The 14,279-nt window shown below is 49.7% G+C and overlaps 1 protein-coding gene across 6 annotated transcripts in view; it reads right to left on the bottom strand.

The window, feature by feature from the left end:
* Window positions 1-14,279, bottom strand: part of LOC125460344 (hyaluronidase-1-like) — a 66,667-nt gene that overhangs the window by 7,793 nt on the left and 44,595 nt on the right. Inside the window, exon 1 of one of the 6 annotated variants that reach the window (XM_048547738.2) lies at window positions 13,043-13,061. The exons of 4 other annotated variants lie outside the window; for them this stretch is intronic. The gene's annotated coding sequence lies outside the window, so the exon portion shown is untranslated. Of the gene's footprint in view, window positions 1-13,042; window positions 13,062-14,279 lie in introns of those variants that run through there. One more of the 6 variants, XM_048547737.2, reaches the window with a different exon arrangement.

Below are 14,279 nucleotides of genomic sequence, written 5' to 3' on the forward strand. Positions count from 1 at the left end.
AAATGACATCACCAACCCAAGGAAACCTAACCAGATAAATAGAAAGCGGGACATAACACCAGCGCTTCGTCGGAGGCTCACTGATGATGTTACCTTGAATGGTGACGAAACATCTGGGGACAAACCTTACAGCTCAGTGAACCAGCTCACATGTGGAACAAAATAAAGACCCAGTCTCTTGTGGACCGAGAGAAGGAGAGTGCTGTGTTGGAGGTGAAAGGAGGACGTCGGGTTGGCTGTGCACCCTTGCGGCCAGTGGATCTTAATGCTGGCTTCGGCCTAACGCTGGTTCAGGGGAGCAGCCAACCTGCAACGATGGCTGCAGCAAGTGCTCGTGCCCCAGGTCAGGGGGTCCGGAACACCATCCGTGCTTCTGTAAAGAAGGTGGATGAAGGTGCACCTGTGGACCGCACCTTCTTCGTGAAGAGGGTCCTGTTGGACTGTTGTGGGTTCGCTGCTGTGGACATTTACTGCCTGCAGGATTTCCCTGGAGGAGGTTTTTACGATGTGACCTTCAGGAGTGCCAAGCTTTGCGACCGCTCCCTGGAGGTTTTCAAGGAGAAAGGAGGTGAGGGCCCCCTCTCTGTATTGACCGCTGTCCCGCTGTTTGTGATGCCGGTGCAGAGGGGCCGTATGGTGACTGTACACATGTACAACCCGCATGTGCCAGCAGTTGATGTCCTGACCTTCTTTGGAAGGTACGTGAAGGTGGAAGGGGACCTAACTGACATCATGGGCCCCTTTGGCATCTGGACCAGTAAGAGGCAGGTCAGGGTGACGCTGAGGATGGGCGCGGACGGGAACGTTGTACACCCACCGTCCAGCTTTGCGATCGGCGGGAGCAAGGGCTACCTGACCTGTGCAGGGCAACCTAAAGTCTGCCATGCCTGTGGTAGGTCAGGTCACGTGGTGGCCGACTGCAAAGCCACCATCTGCAGGGAGGAGGGACACCTTGCAAAGGATTGCCCACGAGAGAGAAGCTGCAACCTTTGCGGGGAAGCGGGCCACCTCTACAGGGCATGCCCACAGTGGGGGACCACCTACGCCTAGGTCGCCGGCAGGGGCAATGCGGGGCCAGCCCCCCCGGAGGAGAGGAAGGCACCAGGGCCCTGCAAGGACCCCGCTAATGTGCAGGAGGGCCAGGTCGTGCAGGAGGACCCAGCCCCGCAGGATGGGCCCGAGGCCAGCAAAGCGCGCCTGCAGGCTCCGGTCCGCCCCGACAACCCGGAGTCGATGGAGGCGGCGACAGGCGACCCAGGGGAGTGGACGACGGTCCGGAAAGGGAGGAGGAAGGTGCGTCGGCGGGCCCAGGAACCGCAACCATCAGGCGGGAAGAGGCAGCTACAGGGGGGCTATAAGAGCTCCTCTGACGAGGGGGATTCGGAGAGGGCCCGCCCAAAGCAGAAGCTAAAGATCTCAAGGGAGAAGGAAAGCAGCACCACGCTTCCAGGTGACGGGAGGCGTCCTGAGGCTCTCTCCGACACCCAGTCACATGCTGCTGGGGCACTGGAGGGCCCCCCGGAACTTCCAGGTGGGAAGGAGGAAACAGCGTGTCCCCAGCCTGACCCAGAGCCGGACTCTCCTGCCTCCGTACCCCCAACAGGGGGATGCCACCCGGAAGGCAGCACGGACGGTTTCCTCAGCCCGAAGAGCGTCGAGCAGTTAGCCCATGCAATGGGCATGAAGGGACAGATGGAGGGGCTGGACCTTGGACTTGGGGAGGGTCTTGTGGTCACTGCCCACAATGGGGGTACGAGTTGCGAGCATTAATGTGCGCAGTGTCAAGTCCACCGCAAGATGTGTATCCACGTTGGCCTACCTGACCACCGTCAAGGCGGACCTCCTGCTTCTGCAGGAGTGCGGAATATCGCACCTCGGCAGGTACGGGAAATGGTCTGGCGCCTGGACCTGTGGGTCTTCGATCTGGTCGGGGGGTAACGTCTGTTGCTCCTCGGGCCTGGCTATTCTGCTGCGGGGGCGCGACTTCATCATCTCTCAAGTTCAGGAGGTGGTGGGGCGGGGGGCGCTTCCTAGTGGCTGACATCACCTACAGGAACGCTCCCCTGAGGCTGATCAACGTCTACGCCCCAGTGGTACGGAGTGAGCAGTTGGCCGTCCTGCAGCGGATTCCACCCCTGCTGGCTACGTCCAGGCCGGTCATCCTGGGCGGAGACTTCAACTGCATCATCGATGCAGATGGAAGATCCGGCGTGGGGACAGCGGGTGGGGGGAGTCAACTGGACGTCACGTCCAGATTCCTGATGGGCACGGTGAAGGACGCCAAGCTGCTTGACGTCTTCAGCAAACCTGCAGATGGAGCGCAGTGGAGGTACATTTGGTCGCGGCCAGACGGGTCTATTCGCTCAAGGACAGACTTGCTGTTCGTGTCACGGGCGTTCTCGGTCAGGTCCACCGGTGTCGAGCCGGTGTTCTTCTCTGACCACTGCCTCCTGCTGGCCGACTGTCACTTACAGGACGACCAGCCGGCCGGCAAGGGGACGTGGAAGCTCAACACGACTCTGTTAACCCCAGAGAACGTCGAGGAGCTTAAGAGGGAGTACGCCGGTTGGAGAACCGTGAAACCCCTCTTTGAGTCTCCGGGCGACTGGTGGGAGACGGTGAAGGAGAACATCAAGAGGTTCTTTGTCCTCAAGGGTGTTCGGAAGGCGAGAGAGAGGCGGGGAAAGCTGTCGCGACTCCAGAAAAGGGTGCAGAACCTGCTCCTTCTGCAGTTGATGGGGGTTGATGTCACGGAGGACCTCCACGAGGTGAGGGGCCAGCAAGCCTTGCTCTTCGCCGCGGAGGCCTCCAGGATAATCTTCTGGTCCAGGGTCCGCTCCGTGGAGCAGGACGAGAGGTGCTCGCGTTTCTTCTTTCAGAAGGTGCACAAAGAGGGCTCTGTGTTTAGCCGGCTGAAGGAGGACGACGGCTCGGTGACGTCGTCTCGGCCCGACATTTTGAGGATCAGCAGATCCTTCTATGCCGGACTGTACGATGCAAAGCCCACGGACAGCACGGCCTCCGAGTCGTTCCTGTCGTCTATCACGGAGGTCTTAGACGACGGCACGGGGAGTGGCTGGACCGGCCGATATCCCTGGACGAGCTGACCAGAGCCCTCAAGTCCTTGGAGAGGAATAGGACTCCCGGGAGCGACGGCTTACCGGTCAAGCTGTATTCCGCTCTGTGGGACCTGGTCGGCCAGGACCTGCTGGAGGTGTACGATAGTGCGCGTCGGGCAGGGGAAATGTGCAAGTCCATGAGGAAGGGCATCATCACCTTCATTTACAAGAGGAAGGGGGAGAGGGAAGAAATTAAGAATTGGCGTCCCATTTCACTATTGAACGTTGACTACAAAATCCTGGCCAAGGTCATAGCCAACCGGGTCAGGTCTGTCCTGGAGTCGGTGACTCACCCTGACCAAACCTGTGCTGTGCCAGGCAGGAAGATCGCTGAGAGCCTTGTGCTCATCAGGGATACGATCGCCTATGTACAGGACAGGCAGGTGGACACCTGCCTCGTCAGCCTGGACCAGGAGAAGGCCTTCGACAGGGTCTCTCATGCTTACATGAGGGACGTCCTCTCCAAATTGGGGTTCAGGGAGGGCATCCGCAATTGGATCCGGCTACTCTACGCCAACATCATTAGCGCAGTCTCGATCAACAGGTGGGAATCGGACAGTTTTCCTGTTAGATCTGGAGTCAGGCAGGGCTGCCCGCTCTCTCCTGCCTTGTTCGTGTGCTGTGTGGAGACCTTTGCCGCATCCATCAGGAAGGACGTGAGCCTGAAGGGCGTGACTATCCCAGGCAGCGGAGGCCTTCAGGTCAAGACCTCGCTGTACATGGACGATGTCGCCATCTTCTGCACCGATCGTCGGTCGGTGAGTAGACTATTGGACATCTGTGGCCAATTTGAACTGGCCTCGGGTGCCAAAGTCAATAGGGGTAAGAGCGAGGCCATGTTCTTCGGGAACTGGGACGACCGCTCCTTCATCCCCTTCACCGTCAGGGCAGACTACCTGAAGGTGCTGGGTGTTTGGTTTGGTGGAGCTGGGGCGTGCACTCAGACTTGGGAGGAGCATATCACCAAATTGAAGCAGAAGCTGGGCAGGTGGATGCTCCGGTCCCTCTCCATCGCGGGTAAGAACCTGGTTGTCAGGTGCGAGAGGCTTTCGGTACTGTTGTATGTGGCGCAGGCCTGGCCTATTCCCTGGACCTGCGCTGCTGCGGTCACCCGGGCCATCTTCCACTTCATTTGGGGGTCGAGGATGGACCGGGTCCGCAGGGACACCATGTGCAAGGACCTGGAAAATGGGGGAAAGGGCGTACCGAACGCCACCCTCGCCCTGACGGCTACCTTTGTGTGCGGCTGCATCAAGCTGTGCGTAGATCCTCAGTACGCAAACACCAAGTGTCACTACTTACTGAAGTTCTACCTGTCCCCGGTGTTGCGAAGGATGGGCCTGGCCTCGTTGCCGCAGAACGCTCCGAGTAGTTGGACCGTTCCGTACCACCTGTCCTTCATGGAAAAATTTTTGAAAGGAAACACCTTTGACCACAAGGCCGTCAGGCAGTGGTCAGCACGTAGTATCCTCGAGACCCTTCGGGAAAAGGAGAGGGTGGATCCCGTCGTGTGGTTCCCCACGCAGACTGCCAAAGTCGTTTGGCAGAATGCCTCATCGCCAGAACTTTCAAACAAGCACAAGGACATTGCTTGGCTGGCGGTGAGAGGGGCTCTGCCAGTGAGATCCTTTATGCACGCCCGGAATCTCTGCGCCACCGCACGCTGCCCTCGAGGTGGCTGCGGGGCGAACGAGACTGTCGATCACCTCCTTCTGGAGTGTGCCTATGCGCAGGAGGTCTGGAGGGGGATGCAGTGGTATTTGTCGAGGTTCGTCCCGAGCAGCTCTGTGACGCGGGACTCCGTGCTCTACGGGCTGTTTCCCGGGACGCACACTGAGACCAACATCAACTGCGCCTGGAGGACCATCCATGCGGTGGAAGATGCTCTTTGGTCTGCCTGCAACTTGCTGGTCTGCCAGCTGAAAGAACTGACCCCGACCGGGTGTTGCAGACTGGCGCACTCCAAAGTCCAGGACTACGTGCTGAGGGACGCGCTAAAGCTTGGGGCAGCCGCCACCAAGGCGGGGTGGGGAAAGACCACGGTATGAACCCCCTCGTCCAGAATAGGAAAAAGAACCCTATCTGGTAACTGGGCCCAGCTGGCGCCTTCCCCAACTGGTCAGGGGGCCAACTGGGACTGTGCGGGGTGACGACTGCCGGGGTTTTTTTTTGCTTTGTTTTTTTTTCTTCTTTGTTTGTTTTTTTTTCCTTTAGTTGATGTATGTACCCCCTGGGTAACCGGAGCGGCTTGCATGACTGGGTAGGTGTATAAATATGTTTTATTTTTTGTACATCTTATGAATAAAGTATATTTTTTCAAATAAAAAAAAGTGACGAAACGTCTGAAAACGAACCTTCCAGCTCAGCGAGCAAACTCACATCCAGAACCTCAACCTGAGCTACAAATCTTCTCAAAACTCGCTAACTGTAAAGATTCTATGATCTCAGAGACTTAGGATTTGTGAAGGCTGTTCATCTAATCAGAAGTTGTTTCTCCTTCATATCTGCTGCTGCGAGGCTCACGGTGAATTTATCATCAGAAAATTATGGAAGAAAAGTACCCTATGAATGCAATGAGAAGGTTAATGGTAGAAATGAGCAAGTGGACTGGAATAAGTGCGGCTGGAGCACAGCAAGTGGCCAAGCCCACTGCAAGTTTCAATTTCCTGGGCAGTTCTCACGGAGTTGGCATTGAGGATTCTGCATGGTCCTGACAGCAATTACAGTCTATACAACTCCGACAATAACCTGGTCATCAGAATATCCAGCCAATATGTGGAACTTCATTTGAGGGCCTTTTGGGAGATAAATTATGCGTACTATATTACCCTTGCCTACTTGCAGATTGACAAGTAATTTATAAAACACAAATAAATGTGCAGTAATACATTTTTGTAGGAAGATTATGGAGGTCGGAGTACAAACGCATGTATTGCCACAGGTTGTGCCATGTGTTTGCCAGGCTGTTTTTAAAATAAAAAGCAGATGCTGGAAATCTACAACAAAAGCAGAAATTGCTGGAGAAGCTCAGCAGGTCAGATGGCAGCACATTTATTCACAACTTCTTCAGAATTGATGGGTTGCTGAACATAAAAAGTTAACTTGCTTTTCTCTCCACAGATGCTGCCAGCCCTGCTGAGCTTCTCTGGCAATTCTGTTTTCGTAAGAAAATAAAACACGCATAGTGTTTGTTCTGGAGGAAGAGAATTGAAAACTTAGCAGCTCATAGTAAACTTGCACTGAACTTTTAGTTCGAGCGCACATGAAAGAACTCTGTGCAATTTTGGTCACTAAATTATCTAAAGAAAATAGAGGCACCAGGGAATGTTAATCAAGGATTTTACCAGAAATATGTGGGTATACAAATCATAGAATCCCTACAGTGTGAGGGCAGGCCCTTCAGCTCAACAGGTCCACAATGAACCTCAAAGCATCCCACCCAGGCCCAACAACTATAACCCACCTAATCTACATTTCCCTGAACACTTTGGGCAATTTAGCATGGCTAATGCATCTAGCTTTCACATCTTTGGACTGTGGGAGGAAACCAGAGCACCAGGAGGAAACCCACTCAGACACAGGGAGAATGTGCAAATTCCACACAGTCGCCAGAGGGCAGAACTGAACCTGGGTCCCTGGCGCTGTGAGGCAGCAGTGCTAAGCACTGAGCCACTGCACCACATACAGGGCTTACGGAACATCTGCGTATATCTATGTACCTCCATACTGGTAAATTCCCAACCAATTCATACCTGGAGTCAGACATTGTGTGCAACTACTCAAGTGTTATGTTGGTGCTTGTGCATTGAAGCCACATGGCACTGAATCTGTTTGCAAGAACAAAGTGCAAAGGTCATTTTATGCATTGTTTAGTGGTTTTACTTTGTAAAATCTGCTTTCCCCCCCGAATTTCTGCCTCATTTAAGGTCTTTTCCATCATAGCTGCTCAAAATTGTTTCAGACCAATGTCTTATCACAGCAAAGCTGTGGCCAAAAAGGCCTCTTCCATGGTGAGAGTACATGTCAGTCTTTTTAAAAATATGTTTCACCATTTCTATTTGTGAGATCTTAAGATCCGTACTGAAATTTAACTAATGAGCCCAATTTGAACATGATGCATCAAATGTCAAGTAAGGCAAATACATTCTTCAGTATGAAAGAGAACGGTCGCTATGTCTCTGTAATCTGATATGTTGGTGTTCTTGATCTTGCACGTTCTGATCTTGCATTTTAACAACCATAAAACATGCAGTTTGGACATCAGCCTTTCTAGTTACAAATAAGCATTATCAGAATTAACACTCACCGCTGAAATGGCCTTTAATCTTTTTTTGTTTTTGATGATAGAATTGTGGAAAGCTTTGAGGGTTTAAAGGGATCTAGAATTAATGGAGCACTCCACTCGATGCTACAATGCAGTGAATTCTTAGGATGACTTAATTCATTCATCAGTATTTGTTTGAGCCGTTTGGCCGGGATCTCTGTTCAAGAGACTGATTGAGCACCATTTCTCCCACCACTAATCCTTTACAACTATTAAATCAGGAAAGGATTGACAGGCTTGGTCTCTTCTCTTTTGACAAAGCCAGAGTGGTGGCCTAATAGAAAACTTGATAATTGAGGATATTTCTGATACAGTGGATCCGGGTAGAATGTATTCTCTTTGTGGGAAAAATAACATAAGTCAAAGTCATCAATATGAGACTGTCTTCAAGAAATCCATTAGGGAATTCAGAAGAATTTTTTTTTACTTAAAGAGCAGTAAGAATGTGAAACTTAGTACTACAGGGGAACTACCAAGGAGAATTTTAAGAGGTATTCAAGCACTTGCAAGATAAAGGAATAGATGTTTCAAAAGTAGATTTAGATGAAGAATGACAGGAGTCTCGTGTTCAGCATAAACATTGGAATAGACTGGTGTAACCAAGTTGCTTATTCTGGTGCTGTATATCCTATGTACTCTCTCAGTTACCTTATTAAAGAATTCAAAAGGGTTGATAAATTATTCAATTTTTAAGATCCAACATGATTGAGAATGTTAAATATCTTTAGTTTATTTCCTAAGTGTTTTTCAAAATGTATCTTTCTGTGCAAATGATCTGTATTTGGCAATTGTAAAAGATAATTTTATGTAAATATGTTGTCCACTGTTTGTCATTTTACGTTTTAATCCAGAAACCTTTATCCAAAATTTATTTCTGTGGCAAGCCTGGATATATTTAGAATCATAGTCATGGAGATGTACAGCATGGAAACAGACCCTTCAGTCCAAACTTGTCCACGCCAACCAGTTATCCTAAAAAAACTAGTCCCATTTGCCAGCTTCTGGCCCATATTCCTCTAAGCACTTCCTATTCATACACCCATCCAGATGCTTTTTAGATGTTGTAATTGTACCAGGCTCCACAACTTCCTCTGGCAACTCTTTCCATACATGCACCATCCTCTGTGTGAAAACATTGCCCCTTAGGAGCTTTTTAATCTTCCCCTCCTCACCTTAAACCTCTGCCCTCTGGGTTTTGGACTCATCCACCCTGGGAAAAGACTGTGTCTGTTTTCCATATCAATGCCACTCATGATTTTATAAACCTCTGTAAGGTCACCCCTCAGCCTGTGAAGCTCCAGGGAAAATAGCCCCAGACTATTTAGCCTGTCCCTATAGCTCAAACCCTCTAACCCTAGAAACATCATTGTAATTTTTTTCTGAACTCTTTCATGTTTCACAACATCCTTTTAATAGTAGGGAGACCAGAAATGCATGCAGTATTCCAAAAGTGTCCTAACCAATGTGCTGTACAGTCGCAACATACTTTGCAACTCCTATATGCAATGTACTGATCATAAACGCAAGCATACCAAACACCTTCTTCACTATCCTACCTACCTGCTACTCCACTTTCAAAGAACTATGAGCCTCCAAGATCTGAGATAACAAGGTGTAGAGCTGGATGAACACAGCAGGCCAAGCAGTATCAGAGGAGCAGGAAGGCTGATGTTTCGGGCCTCGACCCTTCTTCAGAAATGGGAGAGGGGAAGGGAATTCTGAAATAAACAGGTAGAGAGGGGGAGGTGGATAGAAGATGGCTAGAGGAGAAGATAGGTGGAGAGGAGACAGACTGGTCAAAGAGGCGGGGGATGGAGACAGGAAAGGTGAGTGTAGGTGGGGAGGTAAGGAGGAGATAGGTCAGTCCAGGGAGAATGAACAGGTCAAGGGGGTGGGATGAGGTTAGTAGGTAGGAAATGGGGGTGGGGCTTGAGCTCGGAGGATGGTATAGGTGAGAGAAAGAACAGGTTAGGGAGGTGGGGATGAGCTGGGCTGGTTTTGGGATGCAGTAGGGGGGAGGGGAGATTTTGAAGCTTGTGAAGTCCACGTTGATACCATTGGGCTGCAGAGTTCCCAAGCAGAATATGAGTTGCTGTTCCTGCAGCCTTCGGATAGAATCATTGTGGCACTGCAGGAGGGCCAGGATGGACATGTCATCTAAGGAATGGGAGGGGAAGTTGAAATGGTTCACGACTGGGAGGTGCAGTTGTTTAGTGCAAACTGAGAGCAGGTGTTCTGCAAAGCGGTCCCCAAGCCTCCGCTTGGTTTCTCCAAAGTAGAGGAGGCCACAACGGGTACAGCAGATGCTGTATACCACATTAGCAGATGTGCAGGTGAACATCTGTTTGATGTGGAAAGTCTTCTTGGGGCCTGGGATAGGGGTGAGGGGGGAGGTATAGGGGCAGGTGTAGCACTTCCTGCGGTTGCAGGGGAAGGTGGCGGGTGTGGTAGGGCTGGAGAGGAGTGTGGAGCGGACAAGGCAGTCAGGGAGTCAGTGGTCTTTCTGGAAAGGAGATAAGGTTGGGGAGGGAAAACTGTCTTTGGTGGTGGGGTCGGATCGCAGATGGCGGAAGTGTTGGACGATGATGTGTTGGATCCAGAGGTTGGTAGGGTGGTACGTGAGGACGAGGGGGATTCTGTCTTGGTTGTTATTGCGGGGAGTGGGTGTGAGGGATGAGTTGAGGGAAATGCGGGAGACATGATCTAGGGCATTCTAGACCACTGAGAGGGGGAAGGTGCGATCCTTGAAAAACGAGGACATCTGAGATATAGGGGAGTGGAATACCTCATCCTGGGAGCAGATGCGGCAGAGGCAAAGGAATTGGGAATAGGGGATGGAATTTTTGCAGTAAGGAGGGTGGGAGGAGGAGTAATCTAGGTAGCTGTGGGAGTTGGTGGACTTGAAATGGATATCGGTTTCTAGGTAGTTGCCAGAGATGGAAACAGAGAGGTCCAAGAAGGTGAGGGATGTGTTGGAGATGGTCCAGGTGAACTTACGGTTGGGGTGGAAGGTGTTGGTGAAGTGGATGAAGTGTTCAAGCTCCTCATGGGAGCACGAGGTGGCACCGATATAGTCATCAATGTAATGGAGGAAGAGGTGGGGTTTAGGGCAGGTGTAGGTACGGAAGAGGGATTGTTCCACATAACCTAAAAAGAGGCAGGCATAGCATGGGCCCATGCGTGTACCCATTGCCACCCTCTTTGTCTGTAGGAAGTGGGAGGAATTAAAGGAGATGTTGTTGAGGGTGAGGATGAGTTCGGCTAAGTGGATAAGGGTGTCAGTGGAAGGGGACTGGTTGGGCCTGCGGGGCAGGAAGAAGTGGAGGGCCTTTAGGCCATCTGCATGCGAAAGCAGGTGTATAGGAACTGGATGTCCATTGTAAAGATGAGGTGTTGGGGGCCAGGGAATTGGAAGTTCTGGAGGAGATGGAGGGCGTGGGTGGAGTCATGGATGTAGGTAGGGAGTTCCTGGACCAAGGGGGAGAAAATCGAGTCGTGATAGGTGGAGATAAGTTCAGTGGGGCAGGAGCAGGCGGAGACAATGGGTCGACCAGGGCAGGCAGGTTACCTATGTCTGTGACACTACCCATGCCCTCCACCTCCTCCAGAACTTCCAATTCCTCGGTCCCCAACACCTCATCTTTACCATGTATGTCCAGTCCCTATCCACCTGCATTCCGCATGCAGATGGCCTAAAGGCCCTCTGCTTCTTCCTGTCTTGCAGGCCCGACCAGTCCCACTCCACTGTCACCCTTGTCTGCCTAGCCGAACTCGTCCTCACCCTCAACAACTTCTCTTTCAATTCCTCCCACTTCCTACAGACAAAGGGGGTGGCCCTGGGTATGCGCATGGGCCCAAGCTATGCCTGCCTCTTTGTAGGTTACGTGGAACAACTTTAAGTTCACCTGGACCATTTCCAATACCTCTCTCTCCTTCCTGGACCTCTCTGTTTCCATCTCCACCAATTACTTAGAAACCGATATCCATTTCAAGCCCACCAACTTGCACAGATACACCTCTTCTCACCCGCCTTCCTGCAAAAATTCCATCCCCTATTCCCAATTCCTTTGCCTCTGCCGCGTCTGCTCCCAGGATGAGGCATTCCACTCCCGTACATCTCAGATGTCCTCGTTTGTCAGGGACCGCAACATCCCCCCTCTCAGTGGTGAGAACGCCCTCAATGTGTGTGCCCCATTTCCCGCAACTCATCCCTCACACCCCCTCCCTGCAATAACAACCAAAACAGAATCACCCTTGTCCACACATACCACTCCACCAACCTCTGGGTCCAACGCATCATCCTCTGACACTTCCTCTTTGGCCGATCTGTCTTCTCTCCACCTATCTACTCCTCTATCCATCTTCAATCCGCCTCCCCCTCTCTGCCTATTTATTTCAGAACCCCCTTTCCCTCCCCCATTTCTGAAGAAGAGTCTAGGCCCGAAACGTCAGTCTTCCTGCTCCTCTGATGCCGCTTGGCCTGCTGTGTTCATCTAGCTCTACACCTTGTTCTTTCAGATTCTCCAGCATCAGCAGTTCCTATTATCTCTGTAACAATTTCAGCCTGCAAGGTCTCTTTGTTCAGCAACACACCCCAGGATATCACCATCAAGTGTATAAGTCCCGCCCTGATTTGCCTTTCCAAAATTTAAGCACTAAAGGCGATTACTGATTGCATAAAATACAACGCCACAAAAAGCATTGCTGCAACAAGAAATTTTCAATGTGCAAAAATGTACTAATTTTAGCGTACTGCAATAAGCCTTCCTTGCATAATTAATAAAGCTTTCACAATATTGTGATGAATGTCACAATTCGTTCAAGATTTACAGTTTAACTTCCAACGGAAATCAATGTCGAAAAAATGTGAAATTATTTATAAGGAACTGAAAAAGATCTCTATCATACTTGCTTAACTTCACAGCAATCCTGAATATTATTAAATGCTTATAGTGAGTAAAACTACATGCTCCTTGTTTTCAGTACATGTACTCCAAGAATTTTCAAATTTTCACAAACATATTATAAACAGTTATAAACTGTTCTCCATTTCTTTTACATTTCTCATATATGAAGCATGTGCATGCTAACCCTCTCCATGATCTCCTTTCATACAGCAGAGACTTCTAGTTAATAACATATTACTTAATTCAATATCACTGTGTGCATATAGCCCATACTTTCACTACAGTGTAACCTCTATTTCCAAGTCAAAATGTACAGCAAAAATATTTTATGAAAATTACATTATCAATGATTGTTTAATTTTCTGAAGTATTTTTATTTATAAGTTTTCTCCAGCCTTTTTTAACATTTTCATTCATGGTACTTTTGATTAAAAATTGTTGCTGATTCTTATTGCAGAGAAGTCAAATATCTTTCCTTTCATTGTGTATTGCAAGTACTCAGTACACTAAGAACTTAAAAATAAACCTTACAGAGCTGTTGTTCTGTTCTGAAAAGCACATTTAAATTTTTTTGAGAAACATGGAAAATGAAGCTGTGGTTCTACAAACTTTTAATACACACATTTTGTGAGAGACTCGTATTTAATATATTGTACCCATAAATAAGACAATGTACAAGACAGTTTACTTACTCACCACTGCCCAGACTTTCTGTGTCTAGTGACAGAAAGACTGAAGGATCAAATTAATTTGCATTTCTGTATTGCAGCATCACATCCTGAGGATGTCTCAAGACACTTTTCAGCCAAAGTTTGCTTTATGTTGGAAATTGGTGTAGCGGCTGGTCTTCTGTAGAACTGTCGACAGTCAAAGCTAACAGCAGTAGGACAGCACTTACATTTTGAGAATTGTTTCTTCAGCTGATGTATCTCCTTCAGATAGTTTTGTTTTGATAGCTTTTTTGAGAGTTTGACCAAGCTTTTAATCGTCCGTCTTAACACTTCTCTCTGACTTGATGTTGAGATTTATTTTGTTTGTCCTGTGAAATGCTTTGGGCCATTCTAGACTGATAGACGCAGGAGCAAATTACTGCAGATTCTGGAATCTGTTCTCAAAACAAAAAATGTTGAAGATCACAGTGGGTCAGGCAGGATCCATGGGGGGAGAGCAAGCTCTCAGAGCTGTTTGTGAAGTGTGGAGGGGGAGCATTTCTGCAATTGTGGGGACAGAGTAGGTGCAATGTGGTGGTGGTGGGAAGTGCTGGGGAGAAAAGATGTTGACGAAGCAGATAAAGTGATCAGAATGTGAAAACGGCAGAACAATGGTGTGTCTAACAGCCAGACTGGAAAGAAGACAGGCCCATTGGAATAGGGGCATGGGAGGGAGGACATGGCGGCAGAGAATGTAACAAGTAAAGCTAAAAGAAAGACAAGGAATGGGAGTGGGTTTACAATTTGTAGGTGATTAACTCAATATTAAGTCCAGGAGGCTGTAGAGTGCCTTGTCTGAAAATGAGATGACATTCTTCCAGTTTGTGCTGTGATTCACTGGTACATTGCAGCATGCCAAGGGCAAACAAGGGGACTTGTGAGCAGGATAACAAAGTGTGGAGCTGGATGAACACAGCAGGCCAAGCAGCATCTCAGGAGCATAAAAGCTGACGTTTTGGGCCTAGACCCTTCATCAGAGAGGGGGATGGGGAGAGGGTTCTGGAATAAATATGGAGAGAGGGGGAGGCGGACCAAAGATGGAGAGAAAAGAAGATAGGTAGAGAGGAGAGTATAGGTGAGGAGGTAGGCAGGGGATAGGTCAGTCCAGGGAAGACGGACAGGTCAAGGAGGCGGGATGAGGTGGTAGGTAGGAAATGGAGGTGCGGCTTGGGGTGGGAGGAAGGGATGGGTGAGAGGAAGAACGGGTTAGGGAAGCGGA

This window comes from Stegostoma tigrinum, chromosome 11 (assembly GCF_030684315.1).
Source record: "Stegostoma tigrinum isolate sSteTig4 chromosome 11, sSteTig4.hap1, whole genome shotgun sequence".
Lineage (NCBI taxonomy): Eukaryota > Metazoa > Chordata > Chondrichthyes > Orectolobiformes > Stegostomatidae > Stegostoma > Stegostoma tigrinum.